Source organism: Calypte anna, chromosome 4A (assembly GCF_003957555.1).
Source record: "Calypte anna isolate BGI_N300 chromosome 4A, bCalAnn1_v1.p, whole genome shotgun sequence".
NCBI classification, from domain to species: Eukaryota; Metazoa; Chordata; class Aves; order Apodiformes; family Trochilidae; genus Calypte; species Calypte anna.
The window spans coordinates 35,446,520-35,459,185 of NC_044248.1; positions in this window are offsets into that span (position 1 = coordinate 35,446,520).

Consider the following 12,666-nt stretch of genomic DNA (forward strand, 5'->3'; position numbering starts at 1 on the left):
GGTTTTGGTTTTGTTTTGTATGGGTAAGTCATCATAGATTCATAGAACCATAGAATGGTTTGGGTTGTAATGGACCGGACCATCGAGATCATCTGGTTCCAACCCTCTCTCCCATGGGCAGGGACACCTCCCGCTGGCCCAGGTTGCTCAAAGCCCCATCCAATCTGACCTTGAACACTTCCAGGCAGAGGGCATCCACAGCTTCCCCGGGCAACCCGTGTCAGTGTCTCACCACCCTCACAGTGAAAAATTTCTTCTTAATATCTAAATCTACCCTCTTTCAGCTTGAAACTGTTCCCCCTTTTCTCCACGCTCTTGAAAAAGTCCTCTCTCAGCTTTCCTGTAAGCCCCCCTCAGGTACTGGAAGAGCAGTATAAGGTCTCACTGGACTCCAGACTAAGCAGCCCCAGCTCTCAGGCTATGTACCTAAGTCACTATGGAAATGATGAAAGGGAGGAAATGACTAAGATATATGGATGGACACATCTGTCAAAGCCAGTTCGAGCTATGAAAACCATTTTGCATAGTTCACCTTTTTTCACTGTCTCTTGCCAGTGCTAGGAATCTCCCTCCCAAGCCCACAGAATCCAAAGCCCTGATACCTCTTGGGAAGAGAACTAAAGAGTGTTTGAGGGACTTGCAGTAGCTTACCAGAGTGAGCCTTTCTGACATGAAGTCATTGTCAGCAGTCCACTTGGCAGGAGGAAAAAAGGTAGCTCTGAAAGGAAGGAGATCAACGCTTTTCCTTTCCTCCTCTGAAATCCCTTGGTTTTTGTGCCAAACAAGAGGTGAGTGCCCTTTCCTCTGCTCGAAGCCCCGTTTTTCCTCCCGGGGAGGATGTTAGTTAAAGTTTTGGTGCAGAAGGACCTCTAGTGTCTCTTCACCGTTCGTGCTTTGGCGTCACAGCTCTAGCTCGGCATTTCGTGATCCAAAGATCTTATGTACTGTGGAAGGGAGAGAAGGTCCCCCATAAGGTGTGTAGGGAAGTGGCTGGGCAAAACGGGATGGATTGGTACTCCCTGGGGAGAAGTCATAGAATCATTGAATATTTTTGGTTGGAAAAGACCTTTAAGATCACCAAGTTCAGCCATTAACCCAGTGCTGCCAATTCACCACTAAACCACGTCCTTAAGAAAGACATCTACAGCTTTTAAGTATCTCCAGGGATTGTGACTCAACCACTTGGGCAGCCCTTGGGCATCCCGTTTCAGTGCCTGACATCCGTTTAGGTGAAGGTATTTTTCCTAATATCCAACCTAAACTTCCCTGGCACAACTTGAGGCCGTTTCCTCTTGTTCTGTCACTTCTAACTTGGAAGAATTATTGTATGCCCCAGGTTCACTTTGCTTTGTTTCCGCAGCTCCTCCACATCCTCTTTTCTTCACCCAGGGGGTTCTGTGTTCCCTTTTGTGTGCCACAGCCTGCCCCATTGAAATATATTACATTCAGTGCTTCTGGTGTTTCAATGACATTTTTTCCCACAGTGTTTCAGTGGACACCAGTATCGATCTGTAGATTTGTGTTGTGTTTCTAGGACTCCACCAAAATCAGTTCTTAGTATTCAGCAGCAGAGGCTTTTCCTAAGCGGATTGAATTTGGTTCATCAGTGGAAGTTCTAGGAATACAACAAAAGTGTTTTCATGTGTTTTGGTCCATTTCATCATCCATATGTAGATCCCTTATTTCATCATCAAGATGGTCCCGCATGCATCACTCCAGCGAGAAAGTGGGCATGGAGGGTGCATGGGCTGGGTGGCCTTTCTGGGGGGGGGGGGAGGGCCTGGGAAGATTCCAGGGTCTTTGAAAGCAGAGGGAAATTTAAGATGGTAGGAGAGACTATGTGGGAGTGGAAGCAGATGGTTTTTAGATGTCGATATACTTCCAAACTGAGCATTTCACTTGCTTTTTTACTTCCTCCAGCCCCAAGCAGTCCCTAAGAGTTTTCACCGACCCTTACTCAGGGTGCAGGGAACATCAGTTTGTCTCTGAGCTTATAGAAAGCTCTAAAGGATGGATACGAGGGAATCACTCAGGTGAATCAGAAGTCAAACGGGTGCCTTTTCCCCATGAAAATCCTGGCCCCATCTCCTGCAGCAGCCGCCTCCCGCAGAACGAGGAGAACCGGGGGTTCGCCGGCGCCTAGTGCAGTCCCGGGAACCCCGAGGATCAGCTGCGCCTGCCCGCTGCCGCGGCACCCTCCCAGTTTCGGTTTCCTTTTCCCCGTCGAGGAAGGGCTTTCCCGGCGCTGCCCCGCCGTGACCCGTCCGAGCAGAGCAGTCGGGCGGCGGCCAAGCTGAGGGGATGGCGGGGCGACGGCAGCAGCAGCGGCGTAAGCGGCGTCGGGGCCTGGGGAGAGGCACCCCGCAGGGTACCGGAGGTACCGACCTGCGGGAGCGGTGCTGCCGAGAGGGCGGCGGGGGTGGCTAGCGGCCTGCCCAGGGTGGGAGCCTCCTGCCCGGGGGTAGCTAGCGCTCTGACAGGGGTGGCTAGTGCCCTGCCCGGGGTGGGAGCCTCCTGGCAGAGGGTGGCTAACGCTTTAACGGGAGTGGCTAGCGCCCTGCCTGGAGTGGGAGCCTCCTTCCTGCCTGGGGGTGGCTAGCGCCCTACCCGGATTGGGAGCCTCCTGCCCGGGGGTGGCTAGCTCCTTAACGGGGGTGGCTAGCGCCCTGCCTGGGGTGGGAGCCTCCTGCTCGGGGGGTGGCTAGCGCCCTTCGCGGGGTAGGAGCCTTCTGGCAGAGGGCTGCTCTGGGGGAGACCCAGCCGCTTCGGGCGTACCAGCGCGCAGCGTCCGGGGAAGCCTGGAAGGAGGCAGCCTGTGCCGGGGAACAGACATGGATTTTCCTCTCTGGTTACATGTTGTGATTAAGTTGGGGAGGTGTGGGAAGGGTGGACAGTGAGTGTCCAGAGGTGTTAGGTAAATCAGGGAAGGCTTTGCTGATAACTGCGTTTCACGCTTGGGCATCCTGGATCTCAGAGGCTAGTGCTGCAGTAGGGCCACGGGCGAGATCTGGTACGTGAGGATCAGGAAAGCACCTGCAGCCCATCAGTGGCAGACGAGAAGGGAATTCCTCCTGCTGGAAGTAGGCAAGGTGTGCATTTTCTGTCATTGCTTCCTCACTGTCTTGTAAAACATTAGAGTTCAAGGCATCCCATTCCCAGGGCTCTGACAGATGTGGATCAGATACTGCAGGATCTGCTTTATCTCCTGAGGACACTCTCCTCAGCTGTGCACCAGTAACAGAGTGTGCTTCTGCTGAGGTTTTGCTGATTGTCTTGGGAGCTGCTGGTATGGCAGCCCATGAGATGGAGAAATGTCTTTCAGTGATAGCTGGAAGAGTCATCTGGCACCAAACCAAGCAGTGGGCAGGATACTGAAACCCCAAGGAGCCTGAGAAAATAAGTTAAACACACTTGTCTCACTTCTTTCTGAGGATCACGAGGTCTTGGTGGTAGCAGAGAGAGACCTAGGGAAGTGGGCCAAGATGGTTAAGATGCTCTGTGCCTTAGGGTGACCATTGTGCCTGTCTGTACTTGTTCTGCAGAAGCCACACAGTTGCAGAGGGATGAGAGGGTTCAGTGTTCAAACCATGATGCAACACATCTGCTTGTACTCTTCCCTGATGGGAAGCTTTCTGAACAGTGGACTACAGCTTCAACTGGATGCTCTAAGACACAGTAAGAAGCTTGTGGAGGGGTGGAGGTATAGATGGTGTCGGTCAGAGATGGTTGCCTATTTTTCCTAGAGGTAACCTGTTCCTTCCTAATAGACTATGGTGTGTTCCTGTTGTAGAGAGGGAACTGAAACACACTAATTCTTGGTACTCAAAACTTCATCTTCCTTTGTTACCCAGCAATAAGTGTGCTGATTTTGAGGATAACACCGAGATCTGAGGTGCCTGAGATGCACATGAGACAGCTTTCTCTCAAACTTCATAAGGATTGGTATCATATACCAAAGTGATGCAGATGCCCTGCAAACCACACATGGCTTGGGAAAGCTGTGGGTGAAACACCCAAGCACATCTGGACCTTGCCACCTTTTGGTTAAGCTGTGAGGGTAACCATCATTTAAAAATAGCACAGAAGTTTGCTGTGGGATTTTCTCTTAACTTGCCCAGGACTGAGTCTGCTTCTCTTCCAGCTTCCTGTGGTGCAAGCCAGAACCAAATCAGTTAGCTGCAGCAGGCTAGCACAAGAGCAGGGTCAACCAGATGAGGCAACCTGTATTTTTCCACATAGTTCCCGCTAAACTTGCTAGGATTTGGCGATCTTCTTCCTTTACTTTGTCTCATGGCACAGCATCTATCCATTTTGTTTCATTTGTTTTGTTTTGTTTTCCCTTATTGTTACAGGCTGGTGAAAGAACTGGGAAACCACGATATTGTTCAAATAGCATGCGGGGACGAGCACGCCATGGCACTCTCCAGAGGTAGCCTCTTGCAAGAACACTTTTCCTCCACATGGGAGTCACGTTATGGCAAGGCTGTCACGGGTTAACACTGGCCCAGCAATTAAACTGAGTGACAGATGCTCTCTATTAATCTCTCTCTCCTCCCTGATAAAGAAAGGAGAGAGAATAAGGGAGAGAGACTTATGGGTTGGAAACTAAACTACACAACTTTGATGAAACAGTAATGATAAATAGGAAAAATTACCAAATATATACAAATATACAGGAAAATGGATACCACGTTCCTTCCCCTCTTTTCCCCCAATAACTCTCACGTCACCACCAAGGCTGCAGGGCAGCCCTGGGAAAGTCCAGGCTGGACTCCTGGAGTCGGCAGCAGTCGGGAACTGGAGGCAGGAACACACAGATATGGGCTGGCATGGATCAGGACCACAGGCAGACGAACAGATGGAATCCTTCCAGGATGCTGAAGCAAGAAAGGGAAGCAGGAAAGGCAGGACAGGCAGGCAGCCAGAACCTGGAAGCAGGAAATCATGGCTTTACCCTGGTGATCCCTCAAATTTATACTGAGTATGACATGTATGGGATGTAATACTCTGTTTGGTCAATTCTGGCATCTATCTTGTCCGTTCCTCCCCAAAGGAGGGCTGCAGGTGGTACCTCTTTATTCCTTCTGGAGGGTAAAATGTTCCTCAGAGCTGAGCAGTGTCCTTGGCTCTGCACACCAGTCTCTAGCAGTAACTATAAACATCGAGTGTTATCAGTCCTAGAAGCAGACACTGAGAAACTTGCTGTTAATGTCAGCAAGTGCAACTGCTTACAAAAGACTTAGCTAAAAGCAAAAGTAGAAGACAGAAAATCACCAAGACACAGGCTTGCCCTCAGCAGGAAGTATTTGAACTCCTTGCACTAGTTGATTACACCATTAGAGAGTAATGAGTGATGGGTGGGGGACACAAAGTACCCTGTCTGTCAGTGCTGCCCTTTTCTCCCAGCACCCAGGGACCTGAGGCTCTGTCTCCCTCCAGCTCCTGAATGCTCCCTATCCACAAAGTGCCTGTAGAGCAGACGTGACCACTCTACTCTGTGGTCACCAGACCTTATTCTTAAGATTGATTCTTACCATTCTTAAGTATCATTCTGGGAACACCACTGATTTTGGCTCCTGCTCCCAAAGTGTGAAGATTCAAGGGAAGCAGTGAGGCTGAGGTGTTTCCTTTTGTTCTGTGTGTGAAGGAGGTGAACTCTTCGCCTGGGGCCAGAATGATCACGGACAGCTTGGTGTGGGGAGCCAAACCATGCCCATCTCTCAACCACAGCTGGTGAAAAGACTAAAGGGGATCCCACTTGCTCATATTGCTACGGGAGGAGCTCACAGCATCGTTGTGTCGCTCTCTGGAGCTGTGTACTCCTGGGGAAAGAATGAGTTTGGGCAGCTGGGACTTGGAGACACAGAAGGTAAGGACAATAGGCTGCTTTGAAGCAGCAGTGGACAGTAAAGTCTTATGAAGAAAGTATATATGGATTAAGTTCTTTGTTTCCTGGTCAGGAAAGGCACAAAGGCACAAGGGATTTAGGGGCTGTGTTTCTAGAAAGAACAAATAATAATTTTATGTGGCCAACTGGTTAGCATGGGCTGTTAAAACCATGTCTCAGAGGTCTCTTTACACTCACATTCTCTCTTCAGGCAGTGTTGCATGAAAGAAATAAATTTTATACCTCTTTTTCTTTTTTAATTCTCTGTAAACACAAGGTGAGAAAAGAATTAAAATAGCACACTGCCTTTGAACCTAGAAGGCTGGAGTGGAGTTGCCATAGATAGACAGAACCTGAAGTCAGTGGGAACTGCAGGAGTCCACATCGTTAAGAGTCAGGTATTTTGAGACCAGGTGCCTTTTGACAAGCAGCTGTGAAAATGCTGTGCTTTTTTTTTAACCTAGTGTGAAGGAAAATAAAATACAACGAAAAAGAGCATTATGAAAAAGATACTCTCAGCTAAGTTGTAAATACACAAATTGCCGTAAGAGAGGCCTGAAAAATGCTAACATCCAACTTCTCCCCATTTTTTAATTCCTTCTTTGTGTGAGACCCTCCAGTACTCTTTCCCTTTAGCAGTGCAATCTTCTTTCCAGACAGATACTGCCCATCATATGTTTCAGCATTAGAGCACTGGAAGACTGTGTTTCTTGCATGTGGGGCAGATCACACTGCAGTTCTCTCCAAGGTGAGTCTGAAATTGGAAGTCAGAATCTGAGACCTCACCCTGAGTGAAAAGATACACTGCTGAAAGTCAGCACAGAGAAACTGGGATGGCAACACCTGCTTCCATCCGTGTACAGAGATGATCCCTAAGGGATGCTAACTGAGCTGTTGTGACAACTGGCTTTTTCTCAGAGTCCTGTCACCTGCATACAAACTTTTGGAGGAAGATGGTGAATGGGAATCCTGGGGCAAAGCGATGCAGTCCAACTCTCAGTACTTTTGGAAAATATTTTCTTCTTTATATCATATTGCAGACTTCAGAAAATGTGAATGACAGCTAATCCACTAGTTAATTCTCTCATACAAGTGAAATTCTTAAGCAATAGGGAGCTATTCTCAGGTGTGAAGTTTTCTCAGGTGCTAAATGATTTGGACAGAAGGCAGTGTAAGATTAGGCTTTGTGAAAAGTGAACTCTACTTGTGTTTGAATCAGGGATATTTTGAATCAAATCCCATGTAACATATTATGTCTTGCCGGCTCTCATTCTTGGTGGCAACCATTTGAATGCTGTTAATGCAGTGATCCTCTTGTTTGTTTCTTCATCTTCTAGGAGGGGTTGGTGTGCACCTTTGGAGCAGGAGGGGCTGGTCAGCTTGGTCACAACTCTACTCGGAATGAACTCGTGCCTCGTGTGGTGGCTGAGCTGTGGGGAGCAAGAGTTTCACAGGTTGTCTGTGGCAGGTGGGAAATTACCAGTAATGTGCTTTCTAAGGCAAAGGCTTTTAGGGGAATGATTACAGAACAGTAAGGAGGGGAGTCACCAAGATGTTCACATCCCTTTATCCCAGTAGGTCAGCACCATCAGAATACTGTCCAGTCTTCAAGTGTAAGCCACTCTCCTGCCACAGCCCCAGTGAAAGCAGAACCCTCAGCCCATGTGGAGTAGAGGGAAAGGGCTGCAAAAACCACCAGCAGCCCTTGGGTTTTGCTCTTTTAAGAAGTGGTGTACTGGGTTCCAAAGGGCAAAAGACTGTCTGAAGCCTGTGTTGGGAAAGTCACCAAATTCCCATCTGCTTTGACAGACAGGTGGATCCCTACAAAGAACTGAAGAGTGGTGATAATTATAATTATATAATAATAATAATCCAGTTTCATTCTGCCTTTCTGGAACTGGGCCAGAAAAACCTCTCCTTTCAACTTTCCTGGGCTTTTTATCAGTCTTAGCAGCACAGTTGTGTTTTTAACAACAGAGTGGCTTGAAGCTAGCAAGGTATAACGCTTTATTTTTGTATGTGGAACCAGGGTAAATCACAAACGTTAGAGGACAGTGAGTTCATATGTCTCTTTACTGCTAACTGTTTATGCAAGGAAGGGTCCTGAGACTTTAGTTAAAGGGATTCTATAGCTGGACTCTCAGCTCTTTCAAAGACAAGCCTCAGCTATTCACTCTGAAAAGACACCTGTAAATTTTATTCTGTCTATCCCAGTGGTATTAGCTGATTATGACCATTTTTCTTTTTCTGAGCAGTCAGCATACCCTGGTCTATGTCCCCTTCTTGGACAAAGTCTATTCATTTGGTTGTGGTGAAGAAGGACAGCTGAGAGCTGAGAGCAAGCCTCATCAGTTGATACCACTTCCCATCACTTCACCAGTGAATCCTGGAAAATCCTGCCACGGTAATGACCAGATGCACAATCTGTACATGGTGCTTCCAGGGAGATGTTTGCTTTTTTATTTCATGTTTACATTGAGAGGCCAACATGATGTCTCATGATTGCTTGGCCACCCCAATAGAGTCCAGTAATGGATTATTGCATTTGCTGCTTGATTTATCATCATGGGTAATGGCCACATACCATCAACTTTTAGACAGAGAGCTACTATCTAAGGGTTTTTTTACTGTTCCACATCTGTGCACTGAACTCTCTGAGGATAACAACTGTCTCTTCCATTGTTCCTTTGAAATATTTTTATTCTTTCACAGAAAATAATGTATCAGAAGAGGGGACTGAAATTACTGCAAGAGGAAACAAAAGTATTGCTCTTTGCAAGAAGGACAAGGTATGTGCATGTTTGATCATTACTACTACAATAAGACTGTTCACAATTCTGATGGAAACATTTGGATTTCCCATCCTGCTTTTTTAGCACTTCACATGTACATCTTTTGCAGATCTTTCCATGCTTACCCAGAAATTAACTTCTATTGCCATTATCTATCTGTTCTGTGATTGATGCATCTAGATGATTCTGGATGACCATAAATTTGTTCATACTAAGGCTAAAATCTTCTTGTAATGATTGGCTTGAAAAAAAGAATCCCATCTGCTAGACCTGTAAAATCTTGACAATCTTTTAATGCATTTCACACAGAATTCCTATCTGAATGGAATTGCCACTGTGAAGGATGAAGATGTGGATGAATGGATTTCTAATTCCAATCCACAGCGCTGGGAGCATATAAAAAAGTAAGTCAGGAACATGATATTTTCTTTTTTTAACCCCAATACATGATTTTTTCTAAAAATTATTACTCTTTGGAGACTACTGTAGAAAGTGATGTTCAAGAATATAGCTGACTCAGAATCTTGTGCCAGCACTTCTAACCTGCTTACAAAGATCCCATTCCTGGATGGGTTCCTCATCCCTCCTGTGCTGCAGTGCCTTTTATTTTGTATAACAAACAAAACCAGATAATGTCCCAACCCATCAGGAGAAGATATCTCCATCACAATGCCCACTATCACACAACACTGCTGGCATAAGGTGCTTAAGCAAGTTCCCTTCCAAGGTCCAGGAGAGCAGAGGTGGGTTGCTGGAGATCTCTTAACTCCTTAAATACAGTGTCTTCTGCAATGCTGAAGAGTGGCACTAAGAAAAGTTTTATGTGGTCAGGAGCAGACACACTGGTACACAGGATTTTTGTTCTTTCAGAATTAAAAACCTGAAGTTGCTACTCATGTTGAAAGGACTGACTTTGGTTTGTTTTTTTACTATCAGGAATATCAGACTGATCTTCTCATCTGAGGCTTGCATCAATGGGAGCTTCCTGGCCAAAAGGTAGTGCATGCTTAGATGTAACAGAATAGAATATAGTGGCTGGACGCAAACTGACCAGAAAGTGGTATTTTAGGACACATATGTAAAGAAGATCTGTTGTATCAGAATTGGTGGGAAGCAAGTCTGTGTTTTTCAAAACCCCTGTTATATTATTTATCCCCCTAGGCCTGTTGAAATCTGCTACAGAAGCTCACATTTGACAGCATCCCTGGTGGTACTTAAAAAACATGTAGATATAGCACTTAGAGACATGGTTTAGTGGTGAACTTGATAGTATTAGGTTTACGGTGGACTCAGTGGTCTTAAAGGTCTTTTCCAACCTAAATATTGCCCTTTAGGCAATATAAAGCTTCCAAAGGATCCATAATACCTCCTCCCAGCACTGGAGAGTGCAAGTTGTTTTAGGATGAAAGGTAGGAAACCTACCATTAACTGTGCACAGCTACACAAGACAGGAAGGAGAGAGTATTATTAATCAGGTCACACCACACTGAGGCCATCTTTTTAGTACAGATGAAATATAACCCACTGGAGCTGGGGCTGAATTTTCCAAGTATTTTCTGATATTAGCATGTTTTGCTCTTCAGACAGTGACAAAGAGCAGCTTCTCACATCATTCGGTGTGTTCTTTTTTGCCTTTGTGATAGAGACAAACATTTCAAAACTTCAAAAGAAGTCTCAGGTGTAGACATGTCAGAAGTGCTAGAATTTTATGGAAAGATCAGCACGAAGCCTGAAGTCTTCCAGGAGGTAAGGATTCTCACTATGCAGATACTGAGGACCTCTGGATTTTTGCATGAAACCCGGGAATTCTCTGCCAACCTAATTCATAAATTATTTTGGCAAAAAATAACTGTATTTTTAACCTTTGTCTCTTTTTCTCCCCTCTGAAGGTGCAAAAGGAGATTGAGAAGTTACTGCCATCATTGTCTTCCTCTCCCATCTCACCTGAAAATTTCAGACTCTACTTGATCTTGCCTTTTCTTCTGAAGAGAGATAAGAACTGTCTATGTTCTCTCAGCCTGATAGCCACAAGCCATCACAAAACTCCAGCCAGACGCCCAGCAAACTCTTGGTAGGGTTTTGTTGATGATAGAACTGAAGGATATAAATGCTTAAGTTATTTCAGCTGTGGAGCAAGAGCTGGTGTCACCAATGTAACTTGTTCCAGAGTTCAGCCTGGAAAAAATGCTTTTGGTAGAAGTGGGGACTATGCAGTGAGAAACAAGAAGGAAAAAATATTCTCCATTACTCTCTAATATTACTCTCATTATTGTGCAAAATTAAGCCTTTTTTCAGGTTAGATTGTTTGATAAAAAGAGAAAATGCAGCTTTATCCAGAAAATGCAGCTATTTGCTTACTACCTGTGACGGATACTTCAGTTGCTGTATTTTTTACAGAATGCCTGTGGTCAAATCTAGAAAAACCCATTTTCAGGGGGCTGGTCTTTCTGTATCAGAGGGCTTCTGACCTAAACGTGAACAACATTAGCTGGGGAACACCCTGTGGATGCAGGAATCCACAAACAAGCCTCTGTGACGAAAACCCACGTGAACCAGAAACTCTGCAAATACTGCAGATTCTTTCCCAGGTGAGGAAGTGTTTGGATCCTGCTTAGAGAGGGGGCATCGGTACAGTTAAGGCATTTTAACCCTTTTCACTTTAATTTTCTGGGATTCCTTCTTACAAGGGACTGTGAGGCCTCGTCACTTGACACTGCTTCAGCAATCCCTTTGGCTCTGCCCCAGCATAGCTTTGAAGAAATCTGGCTCTTAACATGTGCCTGGCTGACCCTCTATAGAAATGAAAATCTGAAGCGTGTGGTATCCCCTGGCAGGGCCAGGGGTGATCTCTGTGGTGGGAGGAGTGTGTGCACTGATGCATGCAGAGTTGCAGCACGTCCTTCCCCCTTTCCAGAAGCCAGATCCCTCACCCTAGGAACTGCACACAGCATTTAAAAGACATCCCACCTGTGCTTGGCACATTGTGGCTGCTACAGGAACTTGAAATACCTGCTACCTGAGAAATTACAGAATTAGAGCATCTTTGGGCTCTATATGAGCATGGGGAAGAAAGAGGGAAAGAGCTGCCATCTTCTTGGTGACCATGCTGAGGTATTCAAAGTTAGGCAAGCCTGAGCACACACTTAGGATGAATCAGTTGTTTAAATTTTATTCAGAATTCAATATCCTTTTGGCTGAGAATGCAGATTTAGGCTTTGGAAGTTTAGACTCTTGAATCTGTGTTTATCCAGAAAAATAAAACTCAAAAAGTGCAGCAGGCTGACTCCTCTGTAAGTGGGGACATCACTGGGAGCTTTCCACGTGCACCTCCCCAATCCTATCTTTGCCAGGCAAACGTGTGAGTGTGAACAGAGAGCTTCAGATTCTCCTGCAACACAGAAGACACTTAAAGTGAAGCCCACCTTTCCTGACGGGAGTCCTGTTGAGGGGTTTTCATTGTAAATTGCTTTCCTGCTAGTTTATATAAACAGCTTTCTCAGACTCCTCACTGCTGAGTGCTGTGCTACTTGTGGGGTTTCTATTCTCCCCTTCTGTGCAGGGTCTCAAAGCTCCTTCTGCAGAGAGCCCTGTTGCTTCTTAGCCCCTGTCCTGCCACAGACACACAGCTCACTGTGTCTGCTGATACCTCTTTTTATATTGTCTGTACCAATGCAGGTGAACACCAGAGCTGGTTTCAGACTACCAGAAAACTGCTTCCATGTGTTTGAGGCTGCCGGGTGTGTATGTGTTCCCCAATCTAACAAGTAAGTATAAAATCTTAGCAGCAGTGCAAACCACTTTTTCTGTTTTATTTAAACGAGCTGGTACACATGAAAGTCAAATCTAAACTCTGTCCTAGTACATCTCAAAACCAGTGCATTGTCCCTAGTCCTCCAGGTCTTTTATATTATGCAAACCAATTTCCCATCCCAGTATTTTAGCAGCTTTCCTTGTAGCCTTTCCTGAGATGACCCTGGGTTCTGAGAG